The sequence below is a fragment of the Primulina eburnea genome, chromosome 1 (assembly GCF_022965805.1).
Source record: "Primulina eburnea isolate SZY01 chromosome 1, ASM2296580v1, whole genome shotgun sequence".
Classification (NCBI taxonomy): Eukaryota; Viridiplantae; Streptophyta; class Magnoliopsida; order Lamiales; family Gesneriaceae; genus Primulina; species Primulina eburnea.
The window spans coordinates 21,953,437-21,969,862 of NC_133101.1; the positions used below are offsets into that span (position 1 = coordinate 21,953,437).

General features: G+C 38.9%; 1 long non-coding RNA gene and 1 other non-coding gene across 4 annotated transcripts; one reads left to right on the top strand and one right to left on the bottom strand.

The window, feature by feature from the left end:
* Positions 1-1,150: 1,150 nt before the first annotated feature.
* Positions 1,151-16,232, top strand: LOC140829272 (uncharacterized). Of its 3 annotated transcripts, XR_012117429.1 has the most exons (4): positions 1,151-1,384; positions 14,325-14,595; positions 15,691-15,768; positions 16,024-16,232. It is a non-coding gene; the product is annotated as an uncharacterized lncRNA (long non-coding RNA). The 3 variants fall into 3 exon arrangements; XR_012117426.1 differs by lacking the exon at positions 1,151-1,384 and having other exon boundaries at positions 13,597-14,595; XR_012117428.1 differs by lacking the exon at positions 1,151-1,384 and having other exon boundaries at positions 13,597-14,595; positions 16,049-16,232.
* LOC140814820 (small nucleolar RNA R71) lies at positions 4,292-4,397 on the bottom strand. Its single transcript, XR_012114174.1, has one exon. It is a non-coding gene; the product is annotated as a small nucleolar RNA R71 (small nucleolar RNA).
* Positions 16,233-16,426: the final 194 nt, after the last annotated feature.

The following is a 16,426-nucleotide window of genomic DNA, read 5'->3' on the forward strand; positions in this document are numbered from 1 at the left end:
AGTGTGTATGTTGTGATATTCACCTCTAAACTATGAAAAGTCTAGCAACAAATAATCACGAGATAAACAATCGTAATTATAACGAACCTTCGAAGAACTAGTCAACGACAATCCGCACAAGCACGATCGACAAACGCCACAAAGTTTAAAACTTTGATAAGTTTGATTTCTGAATAACAAAGCGAAGCTTTGAATGTTTGAGAGAAAAACTCTAAACTTTGATAAAAATCAAAATAATATGTGTATTGTCTGTAAAATTTCGTCCAAGATATGTCTTATATAAAAAAGACAACAAAAAAATCTAGTTGCCATAATAATTAAAACTCTAACTAGGAAACTAGGATTCTTCCGAAATTGGCTCACGCTCGGGCGGTAGGATTTGCCCGCTCGAGCGCCGGTACTTCTGGACTACTCGCGCTCGGGCGGTAGATTATTACCGCTCGGGCGCGAAGCCTTCTGGAATCCTTCGCCTAGGACAGTAAGTATGGCGCTCGGGCGGTAATCTTTGGCCGCTCGGGCGCCGATGCTGCTGGATTCAACTTCATCTATCACTTGAATAATGTTCTTGTGACTTCCAAACTCACTTCCATGCATCAAAAACCCTCCAGCACTTTTCACCTCGCTTGTAAGTCCTTCCTCCTTGCTCATAAGCCCCTGCAATGCTTCTTTGAATCTCTTCGATCGTCCCCTCGTAATTGGTCCCTCCGGCAATTCTAAAGGGTCCCATGCTTTCCTTGGAGCTTGACCATCCGTGTTTGCATCAGAACGGCTCTACAAACAATGTAAGATAGAAAATTATTCACTAAGTTCAGCAATTGCGAGTTTTGGATCGAGAGAATGGCGTTCTTAGGCCACATTATTTGTAAGATCCAAAAATTAAGACGATGTAATCCAACTGCAGGCAAATCTAGGAACTATGAAAATAAGTAATTAGTTGATTTAATTGCTAAATTATTTGTCTGACATGCATGATTTTATATTAAATATGATTTAATTGTCATTTTTGTATAAAACTGTATTTTTAAGGAATATTCACGTTGCGATCGAGGAACGGAGACCGAGGGCTGAAAAACGTAAAATGCTTTTATTAAATAATTGTTTTTAATTATCTCTACTATCTTATTAAAAATCTGAAGGCTATAAAAACCGCTTCCTGCAGACACCAAGTTTCTTGCCCTTTTTCCCCTTTTGCCCCTTTTGATAAAAACCGCTTTTTCTCATTTATTGTGAGAACACCCAATTTTCTTTGACATTTCATGCCCTTTTATCCTTTTCTTCTCTCAAAATCTTTCAAAAAATATATCTTAGATATATATATTTCAGAAAATACCGATTTCTTACCTCTACATCTCGAATCAGGATTGAGTTTTCCAGAATAAATAAGGTATTATTCCGGATTTGTGTTCCCTTGCTTCCTTTCAATGCTTGAAATGTGTTCGTATTAATTCCTGTATTGAAAATACATGCTTCAATCACGAAAGCGTTGGTTTATGGGGAATTTTATTTTGTTCGGTTGATTGTGTATTTCTCGAAAATTTCATGTTTCTTGCGAGTTCCATTTTCAATTAAGTTTGAATGTAGAGTTTTTTTTCTTCTTCTCTTTGTTACCGTCGAATCATTCGATTTTTATATATTTATGTTTCGCATATTTTCGGTGAATTCCATGTGTGTGTGTGTGTTTTTTTTTTTTAAATTTTGCCCACGCGCTGTGATTGGAACCTTTTGCATTATTGTTTTTATGTTTCGCATATTTATGTTCGATTGTTAATTTGGCTCGTGATAGTGATTTAGGATTGTGAAGTTGGGGTTTATTTGTAATTGCTTTGGTTTGGCTGTAGACTTTGGAACTTAGCGTCGTTTAGCGATCGTCGTAAATTTGAAATTTGTAAATTCATCTTTGAAAGAAAATTCTATAATGTTTGGGTGTTCAGTGGGTGGTGTTGGGAAAATTACAAGGATTTAATGTGTTTTATACTAAGGTGGATGGCCACCATCTGTTTCGTTGCCTCTGCCACTAAGAATTATTATATGATTTGCTGACTAAAGAAATCTGAATTTCTTTTTGGAATAATAGATGAATATAAAATAATACTTTCTTCAAATTCATATGGAAATGTTGTCTGGATTTTATATACATATTGATATGTGTCGTTTTTACGTATTTTATTGCATTAGTTTTAGTTGTGTTTGCATTGTGCATGTATGCATTCTAGTTACATTTTGTTTATTTTCGAGTAATCGTTTGCATTTTATCATGTCTCACTTGTATGTGATGGATTTGTAGGAAAAATGGTCGGAAAAACCAAGAATGAAGCAAAGTGTCGAAGACAAGGAAGTTTGGACAGAATGAGCGGCGCTCGAGCGGTATATTTTTACCGCCCGGGCGCCAAATATGACTAGCAAGAAGAATCAGACAGAAAGTGCGGCGCCCGGGCGGTACTTTTCTACCGCTCGGGCGCGAGAAGGTGCATCCGAAGACAGAACAGTGGGCGCTCGAGCGGTATATTTCTACCGCCCGAGCGCGACTGCCGCACAAGTTTAGGGAGAATACAGAAAGTGTGGCGCTCGAGCGGTACTTTTCTACCGCCCGAGCGCCACCTATTTTTGGAAAATATTGTACGCGATTCTCTACCTTATTTTGGGGGTGTGGTTGATATGGAAGGAGGATGGACGATTTTTGGGGTCTCATTCAGACATATTCAGACATCATTCTTCAGCCGCCGGAAGCCTTGGAGAGGAATTCATGCTTGGATTGAAGATTCGAAGCTTTCCTGGCACCGTTCTTCACGTTTTTCATCAATTCTAGTATTTCTAACTTAGTTGTTATCTTTTAAACATTGTTTTGCTTAGTTTAATTATGAATTCTAGTGGCTAACTTTATTATTTGTTGGGATTAAAGGGGATCCTACCCCGAACGTTGTTTGAATTAATTTATATGTCGGTTGTGCGTTATTCTTGATTTTACTACTGTTTTGTCGTGTCATTAAAGCGTAGCAAACTTTAACGACGTTTTCATATCACGAGTGAGTTCGAGAGAAGAACGAGTGATAGGATCGAGTAGTATAATTCGCGGATCTACAATTTACATTGATATATGAAATTGGATACGTGCCGATAGTCATAGTCCTAAGGGTCGAAAACTAGGGGATTTTATAGAACGAAATGCGATTCGCTCGTGATAAATAATTAAAGATATTTAATTACTTCAGTGAGTGGAATTAGTTTGGCATAGCTCGAGAGAGTGTATTCAATAAATTAGGAAATCCTGTCGGAAGCGTAGATCACGATCGAACGAATTAATTGATTAACGAGGGGTAGGTGAACCGAGATTCCCAACAAATCCATTTCTCATTGAATTTTACTCAACCATTTTAGACATTATATCTCATTACTTGATTTTGAATCTTTTTATTTGCATTTTTATTTGATTTTAGTAGGAATAAACCAATCAAATCACTTTTCGTTAATAAATGTTCAATAACTGAAAATAATAATTGTAAAACACAGTCTTCAGTGGAACGATACTCGTACTCACGTACACTATATTATAACTTGACATCGTGCACTTGCGATTTATTTTGAGCATACAAAATCATATTTTTATTGGGGATTTTACTGTGCAAGTTTTGCTCGATCAAGTTTTTGGCGCCGTTGCCGGGGAACTGTTAATCTACAATTTTATTTTTAGTTATTTCCTTTAGCATTATTTCATTTCTCTTGAGATAACACTTCACATTTTCTTACAGATATCCCTTCCAGTGCATGCCAAAGTCACTTGACGTGGAGCTTGAGTTTGATCCTGAAATTGAAAGAACCTTCCGCAGAAGAAGACAACAATAGAGGCTTAAAGAACTTATGGAGAGACACGAGCCAGAACGTGAGGAGGAACAGCGTGAGGAGAGACATATTGAGATGCCACGCCGCATACCAATGTTAGAGTATGCCCAGCCTTCTTTGGATGGTGCACGCCCTAGCATTGTGAGGCCTATTGTGCGGGCAAATCACTTTGAAATCAAGCTAGCTATAATCCAGATGATTCAGAACACAGTCCAATTCGGAGGAACTGCAGTAGATGACCCAAACACGCACATCGCGGATTTTCTTGAGATTTGCGATACTTTTAAATTCAATGGAGTTTCTGATGATGCTGTTAGGTTACGTTTATTTCCTTTCTCTTTACGTGATAAAGCTAAAGCATGGTTGAATTTTTTGCCTGTAGGTTCAATCACCACATGGGAGGACATGGCGAAAGCGTTTCTTATCAAATACTTTCCTCCATCAAACACCATGAAGCTGCGGGCAGACATTACAACATTTGCTCAATTCGATCAAGAATCTCTATATGAGGCATGGGAGCGTTTCAAGGATCTACTACGAAGATGCCCACATCACGAGTTACCACTTGGGTTAGTCGTTCAAACATTTTATTATGGTTTTCTTACTCCTAACCATACTATGATAGATGCGGCTGCTTGTGGAAACCTGTTGAGAAAGACCGCGGAGGAAGGATATGAATTGTTAGAGGAAATGGCTGCTAGCATCTATCATCCTCAATCTGACAGGAACAACCAGCGGAGAAGTGCAGGAGTTCACCAGGTAACTGATTTTTTTGTTATTACTGCACAACTTGACGCTTTAAACAGGAAAATAGACGGCTTGAATGTGGGTGGCATGGCTATGCGTCTTCAAGAGATATTCTGTGAAAAGTGTGGAGTAGAGCACTATGTGAAAGACTGTCAAGATGGAAATCCCTTCTATGTGCAAAATGAGGCACCGGTGAATCAAGTGGGAGTCCAAAACCGCCCAAGGAATGACCCTTATTCGAACACATACAATCCTGGGTGGAGGCAACATCCTAACTTCTCATGGGGCGGTCAAAACAGTCAAACTAGACCGCAAGGAGGACAACAATATGGCAAACAACCGATGTACAGATCCGATCCTCCTAGAGAAGAAAAGTCCAACTTGGAGCAAATGATGTCTAAGTTTATTTCATCCACTGAAACTCGACTCCAAAATCAAGATGCATCAATAAAAGGGCTCGAGAATCAAATTGGACAGTTGGCCAAGATGATAGCAAGTAGAGAGCCGGGCACCTTGCCAAGTAATACCGAGACTAATCCAAAAGAGCAAGTGAAGGCCATTGAGTTGAAGAGCGGAAAAGTTTTGGAGCCTAGAGAAAAAGAGAAAAGCCAAGTGCCGGATGAACAAGATGCGACATCAAAAGGTAAGTCTTCTAACTCCACACCAGCACCCACTGCACAACCAAAAATTGTTATACCTCCTCCTTTCCCTGCAGCACTTAAAAAAGCAAAACTAGATGCACAATTCGGTAAGTTTCTTGAGGTGTTTAAAAAGTTGCATATCAATATTCCCTTTGCCGATGCTCTAATGCAAATGCCTAGCTATGCTAAATTTTTGAAGGATATCTTAGCAAATAAGAGAAAGTTGGAGGATCATATGACGATCAACTTAACTGAAAATTGCTCCGCTTTGGTGCAAAACAAAATCCCACCGAAACTAAAAGACCCAGGGAGTTTCTCTATTCCTTGCATGATTGGTGATGTTGTTTTTCGAAAAGCTTTGTGTGATCTCGGTGCAAGTATTAATCTTATGCCTTTATCTGTGTTTAGGAAACTTGGGTTGGGAGAGCCAAAGCCAACGAGGATGTCGTTACAGCTAGCAGACAGATCTGTCAAGTATCCACGGGGAGTTATTGAGGATGTGCTATTAAAAGTAGATAAGTTTATTTTTCCTGCTGATTTCGTGGTGCTAGATATGGAGGAGGATATGGAGATGCCCCTGATTTTGGGTAGACCGTTCCTTGCAACTGGCAAGGCACTGATTGATGTGCAAGAGGGGAAGTTGAAACTGAGAGTGGGCGAGGATGAGATTACTTTTGATGTTTTTCATGCACTTAAGCACACACTGCATTCTGATAGTTGTTTTAGAATTGATGCTTTTGACTCTCTTGCGTCTCACTATGTGCAGGATGCTCTTAAGGACCCTTTGGAGGCCACTATAAATACTGAATTGGCAGGGGAGGAGTTGGATGAAGAAAGAGCTGAAATAGTGGCACACTTTAATACCAACCATCCATGGAGAAAGCCAATGAAGATGCGACTGGAGGATCTAGGAGAACGGATAGATTTGACCCCTCAAAGGTCAAGCGTCGAGGATCCACCAACACTTGAGCTGAAGCTGTTGCCTCCACACCTCAAGTACGTATACTTAGGTGAGAATAACACTTTACCTGTCATTATTTCTGCTGCTTTGACAGATGTGATGGAGGACAAACTGTTGGAGGTATTGAAAGCACACAAGGGTGCATTTGCGTGGAAGGTGGCGGATATGAAAGGGATTAATCCATCAGTCTGCATGCACAAGATCTTGATGGAAGAGAAGTACTCACCTCATGTGCAACCTCAGTGAAGACTGAATCCAAAGATGCAAGAGGTAGTAAAGGCTGAAACAATTAAGCTTCTCGATGCAGGTATTATCTATCCTATATCTGATAGTGTATGGGTAAGTCTTGTTCAGTGTGTGCCAAAAAAGGGTGGGATTACTGTGATTACAAATGAGAATAATGAATTAATACCCACTAGGACTGTTACGGGATGGCGTGTGTGCATTGATTATAGGAAATTAAATGATGCCACCCGTAAAGACCACTTTCCCCTTCCCTTTATCGATCAAATGCTTGAAAGGTTAGCAGGTCATGAATTTTATTTCTTTTTGGATGGGTATTCAGGTTACAACCAAATTATGATTGCGCCGGAGGACCAAGAGAAGACCACTTTCACTTGTCCTTACGGCACTTTTGCTTTTAGACGAATGCCCTTTGGTTTGTGTAATGCGCCGGCCACTTTTCAGCGATGCATGACGGCTATATTTCACGACATGATAGAAACGTTTCTTGAAATATTCATGGACGACTTCTCGATATTTGGCTCTTCTTTTGATGATTGTTTGCAGAATTTGAAGGTGGTGTTGAAGAGATGCGAGGAGACGAATTTGGTACTTAATTGGGAAAAATGCCACTTCATGTTACAAGAAGGAATTGTCCTAGGGCACAAGATTTCGGGGCACAGAATAGAGGTGGACAAGGCGAAAGTTGAAGTTATCAAGAACTTACCACCTCCGGCGTCCATAAAGGGAGTTAGAAGTTTTCTAGGCCATGCCGGCTTCTACCGGCGTTTTATCAAAGATTTTTCTAAAATTGCAAAACCTCTATCTTCTTTACTCATGAAAGATGCACCCTTTGATTTTAATTCGGATTGTTTGCAGTCATACGAGAAGTTGAAGGAGCGCTTGGTGACGGCCCCTGTCTTGGTGGCACCGGATTGGGATCTACCTTTCGAGGTCATGTGCGATGCCAGTGATACTGCGGTTGGTGCTGTCCTCGGCCAAAGACTAAACAAGGTATTTCACACTATATACTATGCAAGTAGGACTCTAGATGAAGCACAATTAAATTATGCCACCACTGAAAAAGAGTTACTTGCAGTAGTGTTTGCACTTGACAAGTTCCACTCATACCTTGTTTTGTCGAAAGTAACTGTGTTTACTGATCACTCTGCCCTTAAATATTTACTTGCCAAGAAAGATGCAAAGCCACGCTTACTTCGGTGGATTTTATTATTGCAAGAATTTGATGTAGAAATAAAAGATAAGAAGGGTGTTGAGAATGTGGTTGCGGATCATTTGTCTAGACTGGAATTTATCAGTGATGATTGTGTGAATGATGCGATTAATGATTGGTTTCCAGATGAGCAGTTGTTTGAGGTGAAAAATTGTCCATGGTATGCAAATTTTGAAAATTTTCTTGTTACAGGCTCACCCCCCCCCCCCCCCGAATTTAACATTTCACCAAAGAAAGAAATTCTTTTCGGACGTGAAGTATTATTTTTGGGAGGAACCTTTCTTGTTCAGAGTCTGTGCAGATGCCATGATTCGGAGATGTGTCGCAGAGGAAGAGTTTGGGCAAATCCTCAACCATTGCCATGACCGTGAGGTAGGTGGTCATTTCGGACCAACAAGGACGGCATCCATTGGCCAGCGGTCAGGTAACATCTCTAACCGTCATGAAATGCCTTTAAATAATATCATTGAGTGTGAGGTTTTCGATGTATAGGGATAGACTTTATGGGACCGTTCCCCAGTTCTTTCACGAAAAAATACATCTTGGTGGCGGTTGATTATGTGTCTAAGTGGGTAGAGGCGGAAGCGTATGCCACTAATGACGCTCAAGTGGTCCTAAAATTTTTAAAGAAAAACATTTTTAACCGATTTGGAACACCACGAGCAATCATTAGTGATGGTGGCACGCATTTTTGCAACAAACTCTTTGAAAAACTTTTGAGCAAATATGGTGTCACACATAAAATCTCTACCCCTTATCACCCTCAAACGAGTGGGCAAGTTGAGGTGTCTAACCGAGAGATAAAGCGAATTTTGGAGAAGGTGGTAGGTGTCAGTAGGAAGGATTGGTCGGTGAGATTAGATGATGCTCTTTGGGCATATAGGACTGCTTTCAAAACACCAATAGGCACGACACCGTACCGATTATTGTTTGGTAAAGCATGTCACTTACCTGTAGAGTTAGAGCATCGCGCATATTGGGCAACAAAAGCACTAAAATTTAACTTCACTGATGCAGGTGAACGACGGTTGCTTCAACTAGATCAATTGGAGGAGTTCCGGAATCTGGCCTATGATCTTGCATTGTCATACAAAGAGAAAACAAAGAAGGCTCATGATAAGAGGATCATCGAGAGAGAATTCAAAGAAGGTGAAAGTGTCCTACTCTACAACTCCCGGCTGCGACTATTTCCCGGGAAATTGAAGTCACGATGGTCCGGTCCATTCGTGATCTCGAAAGTTTATCCATCGGGAGCCGTAGAATTGAAAGATGGGAAGGATGGGGCATTTACGGTCAATGCCCAGCGACTGAAGCACTACATGGGTGGCACAATTGAGCCGCAACTTGGAATCACCCGGTTCCAAGACACGCCGAACTGAGACAGACCGACAGTCTAGCTCTCGACGATAAATTGAGAACTTACTTCTTTCCCCTTCTCTTGCATTTAATTTAATTTTCTTTTTCTTTCGTGTCAGCTTATTTTATTTTCCTGTTGTGTTAATTTCTTTAAAAAAAAAAAAGAGAGGTGAAAAGTGAAAATTTTCCCGAGGACTCGGCGCTCGGGCGGTAGTTTATTACCGCTTGAGCGCGAAGCTAATGCAAAAGTCCAGAGAGCTTGGCGCTCGGGCGGTAATATTTTACCGCTCGAGCGCGAGCATTTGCCTCTACTAACTTTTTCCCGAGGACTCGGCGCTCGAGCGGTAAAATATTACCGCTCGAGCGCGAAGACTTTTAAAAGCGCAGATCCCCTTCCCCATTCTTCATTCTGCACGAATAATCCCCAAATTTCCCTCTCAAAAATCCCTCACTACTCTCATTTTGTTCTTTCAATTTTGTGGTGCAGGCTTTCCACTCTAGTCTCCGGCAACAAGGCGACATCCTCGGTAGGAAGCAGGACTAACCCTCTCCGGTCACCTATCATCTCCATCCTCACATTCTATGGCTCCCAAGAAGCAAAAAGGTAACCCCGGTTCCTCCTCTTCATCCTCATTTGATAGGGCACGTTTTGTTAGTATGGAGGCTAGGGCTCGATACGAGCATGCGAAAATTCCTCGCAACCCAATAACCGAGAGGGGAGTCCGGCGACAGTTGGAGGACAGGTACTTGGATATTATCGTTGGTTTGGAAAGAAGTGGATGGGACAAATTCGGTGAGCAACCTAAGGCAGCGGTAGTCTCTGTGGTTCGCGAATTTTATGCCAATGCAGCGGAGGGGCGAAATGGTTTGGTGTTTGTTAGGGGTAAACATGTCCCGTATGACTCGGTGGCGATCAATGCACTGTTAGGGACAGCGGAGGTTGACGACTCCCACTTCCAGACGTTAGTTGCCAACCCGAATTATGATACGATTCTCGCCACATTGTGCCATCCGGGCGCAATATAGAAACCATTGGGCGGCTCGCCGAGTTGTTTTGACGAGAAGTATTTGAAAGCCGAAGTTGCCCTTTGGTATTTATTTGTAGCTCGGAGAATGATGCCGGTCTCGCATAAGAGCGAGGTCCAGAAAGAGCGGGCGGTACTGCTTTATGCTTTGACTGAGGGATACGCCATCAACGTGGGCACACTTATCAATTCACAAATCACACTGAGTGCCCACAACAGTCATGTGGGCCTGTTCTTCCCCACCATTATCTCCGAATTGTGTGCTAGAGCGGGAGTCGTATTTCTCGATGATGAGGAGTGGTTGCAGCCCATGAAGCCTATTTGTGTCGAAGACCTCCAGCGGAAACGAGCTAAGCGAACCAGTGAATTTCCCCCTCGGGAGGAGGACGCCGGTGGATCTAGCACTGCCATTCCACGCCGCCTCCCACCACAACCCCGCAGGCGAACGCAGAATGACAAAATGGATGAAACTCTCGCCTTCCAAGCACATCAGAGTCAGTTTAACTCGTATGTCACGGACCACCTATCTCACATTGACTCTATGATGCGATCTTTGCTTGTGCACGGGGGTGTTGACCCGTCGACCATTCCACTGACTCCGCTACCTCATCCCCCATTCCAGTTCCAGTATGATTACTCTCAGCAGGGGGCAGCCGCAGGAGCGCCACCGCCGGAGTATGATGAGGATGACGCTTGATCAGGGGAGTTTACTGTTTCCCCTACTTCGCACTTTTATTTCTTTGCCGCTTTTCTGTTTTTCTTTCTTATCATTGTTTCAGTCTACCATGTTTATTAGCTTTCATATTTTTAGTCTGCATTTGTGTTTGCATTTTTAGTGTCTGTTTCGTTTTGTGCAATGAGGGCATTGCACAACTCTAGTATGAGGGGGGGTAGATTGTTATGTTTGCTTAGTTATTCGTTGCATTTATTTTGTCTAGTGTCGTTTATGGTGAGAAGACATAATTTATGCGCCACTGAAGAGGTTGGATTGATAGTATACAAAAGTATTGATTGGGTCATTTCATGAACGGTACTCTTGATTGTTAAAGCATGAATTTTGGCTCAAGTTTGAACTTTTTGAGCACATATGTGTGGGGACTAGAAGTTTGTAGGAATAATGGTGAAATTTGAAAGTTTTGTGTGGTTAACTTGAAATGCACCATTTATGAGTTGATTTAGCATGTAAACCTGTGAAAATAAGTCGTTAATTGGGACCTCGAATGAGAAAATTTGTTTTGCCTTGAACTTTACATTTACCTCCTTTCCGATGCACTGAATTAAAATGTCATACTCCTAATCAGCTGTAATCCAAATGTTTATATTCTTCGCCTAGGGAGTACATGTGTGAAAATTGTGCATTCAAAAAAAAAAAGAGAAAAAGGGAAGAAAGAAGGAGATGTAAGGTGAGGGGGAGCCGAAATAAAAGGAATTAAATTCTATTCCTAGGCTAAAATTTGGAGATGTAAGGAGACGAGGAAAGTCAGACGAAAAGTCTTGACGATTGCACAATGAAATTGATCGGTGTACTCCCAACTTTTAGCCACTTGAGCTTATTTTCCTTCTTTTCGACACCTTTATCTGCACTTAAAAGTGAATAAAGTTCAATTAATGGCGAGTGATAAATGGACACGGGGATGCATGCTAGTGAGACTTGTATTGAAGTGTTAATTGAGTGACTCGCATGATTTGATAATTGATCTATTTGAAATACGAATGACTAGACCCATCATGACACACACACACGTTCAAATTAGTGTCGAGATTTATGTGTAGATGAGAATGAGTAGTCGTTTGTGATTTGACTTGATTATGATTTGTACGTGAGAAAGTTCACTGAGGCATGAGCATAAAATTTGTTAACTCACCATTGATATTTACTTGTGTTAGTTATTTCTTGTTTGAGTAATTTTGTGGTTGTTGAGTTTGTTTAGTATCTCGTGCTTTAACCTATTTTACTTGAGGGCAAGCAAAAGGTTAGTATGAGGGGGTTGATATGTGTCGTTTTTACGTATTTTATTGCATTATTTTTAGTTGTGTTTGCATTGTGCATGCATGCATTCTAGTTACATTTTGTTTATTTTCGAGTAATCGTTTGCATTTTATCATGTCTCACTTGTATGTGATGGATTTGCAGGAAAAATGGTCGGAAAAACCAAGAATGAAGCAAAGTGTCGAAGACAAGGAAGTTTGGATAGAATGAGCGGCGCTCGAGCGGTATATTTTTACCGCCCGGGCGCCAAATATGACTAGCAAGAAGAATCAGACAGAAAGTGTGGCGCTCGGGCGGTACTTTTCTACCGCTCGGGCGCGAGAAGGTGCATCCGAAGACAGAACAGTCGGCGCTCGAGCGGTATATTTCTACCGCCCGAGCGCGACTGTCGCACAAGTTTAGGGAGAATACAGAAAGTGTGGCGCTCGAGCGGTACTTTTCTACCGCCCGAGCGCCACCTATTTTTGGAAAATATTGTACGCGATTCTCTACCTTATTTTGGGGGTGTGGTTGATATGGAAGGAGGATGGACGATTTTTGGGGTCTCATTCAGACATATTCAGACATCATTCTTCAGCCGCCGGAAGCCTTGGAGAGGAATTCACGCTTGGATTGAAGATTCGAAGCTTTCCGGGCACCGTTCTTCACGTTTTTCATCAATTCTAGTATTTCTAACTTAGTTGTTATCTTTTAAACATTGTTTTGCTTATTTTAATTATGAATTCTAGTGGCTAACTTTATTATTTGTTGGGATTAAAGGGGATCCTACCCCGAACGTTGTTTGAATTAATTTATATGTCGGTTGTGCGTTATACTTGATTTTACTACTGTTTTGTCGTGTCATTAAAGTGTAGCTAACTTTAACGACGTTTTCATATCACGAGTGAGTTCGAGAGAATAACGAGTGATAGGATCGAGTAGTATAATTCGCGGATCTACAATTTACATAGATATATGAAATTGGATACGTGCCGATAGTCATAGTCCTAAGGGTCGAAAACTAGGGGATTTTATAGAACGAAATGCGATTCGCTCGTGATAAATAATTAAAGATATTTAATTACTTCAGTTAGTGGAATTAGTTTGGCATAGCTCGAGAGAGTGTGTTCAATAAATTAGGAAATCCTGTCGGAAGCGTAGATCACGATCGAACGAATTAATTGATTAACGAGGGGTAGGTGAACCGAGATTCCCAACAAATCCATTTCTCATTGAATTTTACTCAACCATTTTAGACATTATATCTCATTACTTGATTTTGAATCTTTTTATTTGCATTTTTATTTGATTTTAGTAGGAATAAACCAATCAAATCACTTTTCGTTGCTAAATGTTCAATAACTGAAAATAATAATTGTAAAACACAGTCTTCAGTGGAACGATACTCGTACTCACGTATACTATATTATAACTTGACATCGTGCACTTGCGATTTATTTTGAGCATACAAAATCATATTTTTATTGGGGATTTTACTGTGCAAGTTTTGCTCGATCACATATCAATGGACATCATTTGTATGGTTTTTTAGTGATTCCTTTGTTGATTTATATCATCCAATTTTCGAAAAATAATCTAATTTTATGTAATTGTAATTTAATCATCAAGTTTTATTTGCACCATTAGTCATTGCCCTTAAATGTTTGATAAAATGTGCAAAAAAAATCTGTTTGAATCATTGGTAGTGTATTTTTTAATTTCAATAGAATGGTATCAAATTCGACTTTTTTATTCCATTTGTATTGTGTTGAGTTAGATTTTATAGTTTTCAAGTGTCAAGAAAGATAGACCATAGCAAGCTGTAAGAAAAGAACAAGAATAAGAAAAAAATTATATTGTGATACATTTAAATTCTGCTCATTTAGGCATCACAAACTTAAATGAAAAATTAAAAAATTTTCCATGTCAAGGATTATCATTGATACTGAGGGTCAAGAGGTAAGGATTGCCGTGCTTTTCTACCTATGAAATTAAATACAAAAATACTATCTTTTTTTAAAGAAATTGTCGGGTGTCATTAAATCATAATGATGGAACTAATGTAGGTTTAAAGATTTGACTTTTATCCTTAGCAGAAACTAACAAGAAATAATAATTATTGCAATTATTTATTATCAATAATCAATGGTGTGCAACCTGCCAAAAAAATCTAATAATCAAATCCTCTTCTGTTGCCAGGTATTTGCGCTGTTTCCTCTATAATCAAGGTTGTCTCTTCTCTGTTTTTACTGTGTTGTGATCGCCGGTTGATTGTTCTTCATGTTGAAATGGATTTCCCCCCTTTTATTGTCTGATTTTTGTCTCTCATTAGGGCTCCAGGGTTATTCAAGATTTTGGCTTTTGGCCTTCCATTATCTTTCTTCGGTGAGTTTTGAATTATTTTGTTCATGTGGACTAGTGTAACCCTGATTCTCTCAAATTTTTAGAATGATTTTTCGAGTTTGATTGCTTGGGAATGCTTTTGTAATCAATGATGATCCGTTTGGTTCATTTTTCGTGTTTTTCAACTTTTTTATTTTCATGGTCCATGGAGGATTGAAGCCGAAGAAAAAACGATTCACTGGCCCCTGTCTCACCACATGGTAATTTCTTCTTAAAAATTGTGCAATTTATTTACTTTACACAAAGAAACATAAGACCTCACTTGGTAGCATGTGTGTCATCTCAAGAACCAAACTGAATCCAAAATAACACAAATTGAGTTTTTAATATGTCGAATTTGCTTTTGTAATTTTTTTTAAAAAAAACATCCATATCGTTGTACCAAATTAACATACGTTTTCTAAGGCCCCAACCAAAAATTGGATTTTATGTGCATATAAAGCCGATGAATCGAAGAGAGTGGATTCAAATGAATTGCTCCTAATTTTGCAAGGTTTCATCCAATAAGAGATTCAGAATTGTCAAAGAAAAAACTATGTGATGTAAGTTGTTCCTTGCTTACTACTCCATGTGATTCAATCCTTTACATCTTTTATCTTTTCACTTGGCCCTTACAGTGAAGACTAAAAAAATTGAGGAAATTTAAACTTTGTTTAATTTTAAACTTCTATTGTTAAAATTTTCATGTTGCTGCCGATGCAACAGAGGAAAGGAGAAAATAATTTCAAAAATAATATAGGTTTTGGATATCGATAAGGTGGAGCCGAGATGATAAGGTGAATAGCTAGCTGGGTGTATGTTATTTAAAAAAAAAGATGATGGGTCTACCACTTTGTTTTCCTCGAAGAGTATATAGCTTCGACACAAGTTTTTACTCATCTCTATTTGGTTTATTGTTTTTAAAATTGTTTATCATCCTTTTACGTTTATTAATTTATTAATTCACTTGGAACAAATTACTCTTACCATCATCGTGTGTTCCTACTTTGCATAATACTGCTTTTTTGAACTAAAAAACCGATTTTCATTCATGTCAGTATCAATAAAGTTTTTTATTTTATTATACTCAATCTATTTAACTTTGAATAAATATTTTGTATAACATTAATATTTTTTTTTTTGGAGATGTGTATCATTGTGAGAATGGCTTCTTCTTGAAGCCAAATCAAAAGTTGATTTTTTGTTATTGAGCTTAGTTTTTATTTTTATTGATGGAGGCGTCTCTTATTCAATTCTATCTGAAAGTGAAGGAGGATGGTCAATATTTTATTCGTTAGTTTTTTTTATGTTATTAGGTGTTCAATTTCAACCATCTCTCAATTGTCTCAACTCATCTACGTTTATTGAATTGTTCTCCTACATTGCAACACTAGGTAACAAAACTTAAATTTTTTACTTTTATTAGCTCATTCATGCATTCAAAATTTTAAATTGTTTTTATTTTTGGCGACAAAATTTTTTTCTTTATGTTGTTTTGGTCTTTCAATCAAATAAAAATAACTAAAAGAGCTATTTTATTTTATTTTTTGGTTTACAATCTTTTACTATTTATTAAAGTTAAGCATATTAGAGTAAAATAACGATATTTTTCATTTCTTCACAATTTTAATAGGAGGTTGTACTATTAGTCTAATTCAAGCAACTGGAAATCAGGCGAGAGATGGAGTAATGAGATTTTCATCTTTTCTGACGACATACAATTTAATTCATGCTGTTAGCGCTGCGCCATCATCGAATATGACAATTATCTTACATAGATTTATTGTATTGTGGAATCTATATGAAATTCAAATAAATGTACGGTAGAATGAAATGAAATTATGTGTGAAGATATAAATATTATTTATTTGTTACGTTACGAATGCAATACGTGTGCAAATGTATGTTAGAATGAAAGAAAAAGTATGTTTGAAGGTATAACTATTATTTATTTGTCACGATACACATGCAACGTGTATGTATCGTTAGTTATAAGAAAAACACAAAAACTAAGAACTCCAATAACTAAGATATAAATATTATTTGTCACGA